We start from the raw sequence: 5,914 nt of genomic DNA on the forward strand, positions 1-5,914 counted from the left end.
AGTAAGCCGCGGCGACTACCCTCCTTCCACTTCCCAGCGGGCGCTATCCCTCTGATCAGAAGGCTGCGAGGGGCGGGGTGGGGCGGGGGAAGGGCGCTGGAAAGAACTGTAACACTCTAGCTTTGTGCAAAGCAATTTTCCATTACAGGAGAACCGAACAGAAGCTGAAACGCCAGGCCCGGTGCCCCACCACCCGGCTTGGTGGCCCTGCTCGTTGCTCACGCCCAGACTGCTGCTGGGAGCCTGCCTGCTTGCCTGCTCTTGCAAGTGAAGGGGAGCCAGGGGAGAGCCACGTGACAGCGAGGCTGCCAGTCGACACCTTTGTGACGTCAGCAGCTTCCGGAGACTGCCCTGCGGAGGGGGGGAGGGGAGAGTCCTGACTCTTCTGGGTTGTGTGTGGGTGTTTTGTAAGCTGGTTGTCCTTGGGGGGGTGGGGGCCTGAAGCATGGGAGTAAAGCGGGAACTCCGTGGGTTCACTGTGTATGTGTATCAGCTCCCTAAGGAGGTGCTGTGGATTAGACTAAATTGGACCCCCTAATCCGCAGGCCATAAAGGAATCACAGAAATCTCCAATGCAACTCCCTTTTTTTACTGATGTGAAAAGTGACCTGTTTGAGGTCAGTTCTCACCATGGGTCTCTTCCCTGGGTATCGAGTTTGGATAGGTGCCGTTTTTGGGGGTGTTGTCAGAAAATGGGAAAGGGGCAGGAAACAGGGGGGCTCCTTTGAAATGAGGCATGGGAAGTTCCCTGATAAGGTGGTACGCTTATGGTTGTATTCCCAGTTTGCATAAAACTCTGTCTGCATTTGGAATATATATGTGTACTAGTATTAAAAGCCTTTTGAGCAAGTATAAATAATCCCCCTAAAACAAGACCCAAATGTATAAAAAAAAAATCTGAATGCGATGATATGAACTTTTCTTACCATTTTTTTCTAGAATATTTATATTCTAAAATAGAGTGTCACTAATGCTCTAGTATGAGTTTATATTCATTAGCTTTTTGAGGGGTGATGGGAGGGGCTCGTTAAAAGGGAGGGATGGAGAGTCTGAAGCTTAAGAGTTAGGATGTATCATCCAGTCTATAGAAGAAGGCACATTGGGCAGAAACAAAGCATCTCAGGAATTAAAATTTTTATTTTGGAGAAGAAGGAATCTCATTCTTTAAAACATTCATATATACCATAGCTTGAATATTAATAAAGCAATGAAATCTATATTTAGCTTAGAACAGTGCCTGGCACCTGGTATATAATAAATATTTATTGAATGAATGATGCGTGAATGTCTCTGATGGTCTGCTTCCTTTCCTTGTTTCTCTGCCAAGAGAGAAATTAATAAACTCAAGTGGATCTGTGGCTGGTTAGCTAATGCTTGATTGTGTTTACTTACTCAGCATTTCCGGGGTGACTGGCCATGAATTAAGATGATGACTTTGGTGTGTTTACTGAATTGAAAGTGACCTTATTTAAGCAGAAATTTCAAACACTTAAAATAATGACCCAGATGATAATTGTACTAATTGAAGCAGGAGTTTATTGATAGAAGCATCACCCTCTCCTTATAATTAAAAAAATTAATTCCTGGCTAGATTTTACATGAGTGCCCAGGAAGGGAATTTGGTACATGAAATCTATGGAGAAGAATTAATTTCCAAAGTGATTGTTTCTTTTGGGGGCTGGGGCAGAGGTGTAGTTTGATGGTGGTGTGTGGTGCGGATGATTTCTTCAGCTGGGGCTGTATGTGTTGTATTTCCTTTTAATGGGAGATGATCGCTGAGTGGCCTACCAAGGCTCATTGAGTGGAGTGTTTTTATTGATGTTCCACCTATTCTTTATTTCTTTTTTAAAAAAATCTTCTCAATGCTTTTATTTTTTTATTTTAAAACTTTTTTTTAAAAATTTATTTATTTATTTATTTTTTCAGTGGGTTTTGTCATACATTGACATGAATCAGCAATAGATTTACATGTATTCCCCATCCCGTATTTTAAAACTTTTTATTGGAGTAAAGTTGATTTACAATTTTGTATTACTTTCTGCTGTGCTGCAAAGTGAATTAGTTATACATATATCCACCATTTTTAGATTCTTTTCCCCTATATGTGATTACAGTGTACTGAGCAGAGCTCCCTGTGCCAAATAGTAGGTCCTTATTAGTTATCTGTTTTACATATAGTAGTGTGTATATGTCCATCTCAGTTTCCCAAGCTACCATAAGATCCAGAAATCCCACTCCTGGGTATATATCCAGCTGCTGCTGCTGCTAAGTCACCTCAGTCATCTCCGACTCTGTGTGACCCCATAGATGGCAGCACACCAGGTTCCCCCATCCCTGGGATTCTCCAGGCAAGAATATTGGAGTGGGTTGCCATTTCCTTCTCCATATATATCCAGAGACAACCATAATTCAAAAAACATGCAGCCCAATGTTCATTGCAGCACTATTTATCATAGCCAGTTCATGGAAGCAACTTAAATGTCCATCGACAAGGGAATGGATAAAGAAGCAGTGGTATATATATACAGCAGAATATTTTTTTTTCTTTTTTTTTTATTAGTTGGAGGCCAATCACTTCACAACATTTCAGTGGGTTTTGTCATACATTGATATGAATCAGCCATAGAGTTACACGTATTCCCCATCCCGATCCCCCCTCCCACCTCCCTCTCCACCCGATTCCTCTGGGTCTTCCCAGTGCACCAGGCCCGAGCACTTGTCTCATGCATCCCGCCTGGGCTGGTGATCTGTTTCACCATAGATAGTATACATGCTGTTCTTTTGAAACATCCCACCCTCACCTTCTCCCACAGAGTTCAAAAGTCTGTTCTGTACTTCTGTGTCTCTTTTTCTATTTTGCATATAGGGTTATTGTTACCATCTTTCTAAATTCCATATATATGTGTTAGTATGCTGTAATGTTCTTTATCTTTCTGGCTTACTTCACTCTGTATAAGGGGCTCCAGCTTCATCCATCTCATTAGGACTGATTCAAATGAATTCTTTTTAATGGCTGAGTAATATTCCATGGTGTATATGTACCACAGCTTCCTTATCCATTCATCTGCTGATGGGCATCCAGGTTGCTTCCATGTCCTGGCTATTATAAACAGTGCTGTGATGAACATTGGGGTGCACGTGTCTCTTTCAGATCTATACAGCAGAATATTACTCAGTCATAAAAAAGAATGAAATAATGTCACTTGCAGCAACATGAATGGATCCAAAGATTGACATTCTGAGGGAAGTCCACCTCTTCTTCAGTGACTTTCTCTTTCTGAGACTCCTTTTCCTCAGGTCTCTTTTCAACCAGTGTCTCCAGGTTGCCCTATTGAATTTCAGCCCCCTCATGTAGATTAACTTTCGCAAGATAGTAGCCTCTGGCTCAGGTTTACCTGTTTGGCCATATGATTCAAACTGTCTCTTAGAAAAGCCTTAGATGAATAAAACAGTTTATTGACCAACACACAGCAGCTGTGTCTCTCTTTGGAATATTACCATTTTAACAAAGTTTTATGAGTGGTTAACCTCAAGGAATAGTCTTTTGTCTTGAGCTAGTTGTGTATTTTTTGGCCCTGAAGTCTAAATATCCACAGGCTAGTTCCAGCATTGCCAGGTTAGACAAGATCCCTAAAATGTTTTCTTTGTTTTGAGACTGAGTAAATAAGTGTTAAACAGAGGATGCCTGAATGAGACAAAGGAGAGTAGAGAATGTAGTCTTTCCAAGACTACCTGATCTCAGAAACTTAAAGATGCTTTTTTCAGGGAACATTTTGTCAAACTACTTTTTCAGGGATCCTGCTTCGAGAGATTCTGGACGAAGCTGTTTGCCCTGGGTAGAACTGTTTAAAGTCTCTGAGGCTTTATTTTTCTCATCTATATATTCGGAAAGGGGGACAAGGTAATTTCCATATTCCCTTAGGGCTTCCAAACTCCTTCGTAATGGAAAGGTTTCAGGCACCACCCAGTGAACTAGTAAGGAAGAATTTCGGGGCTAAGATAAAAGACTTCCTAGTCCTTCTAATCACACTATGTAGCCCGACCTGTCAGGAGGCTGCAAAGACAGAATTTGCTCTTCCCAGTGAGCTACGAGCAGCTTCAGCTGCAGCTAAGATGTTTGTATGAACAGCTGTTTTTTGAGCCCTCCTCTGCCCCCTAGGTGACCGGCATGGCCATCCTTCTGGTAGCACAGGTGGAATATCAGGTATCAGTACAGTCTCCCTCACTGCGACTGACTGGTCTTGGTCAGGCTCCTATTTTTAGCTGTATCTGTTACAGACACTGACTTCCCAGCTTAACAATTGTGTTCAGGTACCCACACGCCGCCAAACAGCTCTCTCGTGATCCAAAACGGCCCTGGAACTACAAAAGGAACGAACAGGGTGACAGAGAGAAAGGTGAACTCAGCTGAGGGGCCTGGATTTCCCTGTGAAGCAGTATGACTTTGTGACTCCCAGGACCTTGGTCTCCTTTCTGTGAATAAGACAGGATGGTTTCTTAAGGGCCCTTCCAAATTTGAAATTCTATAAAGACCGAGTCTGTGCAGGGAGAAGACAGATAGATGCTTAAGAGTTTTAAGACCCAAGCACTAGGGACAGAGATTCAAGCAACCACCCAGTGCTTGCCACAGTGTAAGAAAGTCTCTGTATGTTAGCCAGTAAATATTCCACCTGGAGGCATGGGTACAAATGCTAAGGGAATTGAAACTTTGACAAACATTTATTTGCTCAGGAGAAAAATAGCAGAAAATAGTACATATGTCATTAAGTTAAAACTGCTCATGTGTTCAATTTTGTACTTGCATGGGGTTATGATCTAGGGGCACACAAGTTAGTATTTTGCCCTGCTTCCTGGGTAGGAAATTTAGTGAGCTGAGGTCTAAAGAATGTCAAATTTTCAAGGACATTCCTGTAGGAGCTGCTGACGGTATTCAGTTCACTCCAGACTTAGGACATCATCTGAGCCCTTTTCAGCAAGGTCATCTCAGTGGGTATGGAGGCTTGGGGCAAGTCCTATGGAAAGCAGACAAAAATTAATAGACTGGAAGAAAAAAAAAAAAAAAAAACTCCCAAGAAAGCTGGGAAGGCTGGGGCCTAAGGGTCGAATATGTACATTTATCTATCTACTTACCTACCTACCTATCTATAATGAGCCTTGGGTCTGTTTTTAGTATCAGCTGATATGAACTACTTTTGTCTTTTCCCTTCAGGCTGCCTGAGTTTCCACTCAGGAGATTGGATCCTTACAGAGTCCAGGCCAGAGAAAATCACTCCAATTGCTGTGTTCCCCAGGGATGCCTTTGTTTTTAGGCTTTCTCCACGTTACATGCTTCTGCAGCGTTCATTATCTAGAGGAATCCAAGGGGAAGCCTCAGAATTGCATACTGTTTTGGAGGGCTAGGATCACATTTTCAGCTTATAACAAATCTATACACTGTTGCCCAAGGCTAGTCTTTTTTTTCTTTTTTTCCATTTATTTTTATTTGTTGGAGGCTAATTACTTTACAATATTGTAGTGGTTTTTGCCATACATTGATATGAATCAGCCATGGATTTACATGTGTTCCCCATCCCTATCCCCCCTCCCACCTCCCTCTCCATCCCATTCCTCTGGGTCTTCCCAGTGCACCAACCCTGAGCACCCATCTCATGCTTCCAACCTGGGCTGATGATCTGTTTCACCCTTGATAGTATACTTGTTTCAATGCTGTTCTCTCTGAACATCCCACCCTTGCCTTCTCCCACAGAGTCTAAAAGTCTGTTCTGTGCATCTGTGTCTCTTTTTCTGTTTTGCATATGGGGTTATTGTTACCATCTTTTTAAATTCCATATATATGCATTAGTATACTGTATTGGTGTTTTTCTTTCTGGCTTACTTCACTCTGTATAATGGGCTCCAGTTTCATCCATCTCAT

The sequence above is a fragment of the Dama dama genome, chromosome 20 (assembly GCF_033118175.1).
Source record: "Dama dama isolate Ldn47 chromosome 20, ASM3311817v1, whole genome shotgun sequence".
Lineage (NCBI taxonomy): Eukaryota > Metazoa > Chordata > Mammalia > Artiodactyla > Cervidae > Dama > Dama dama.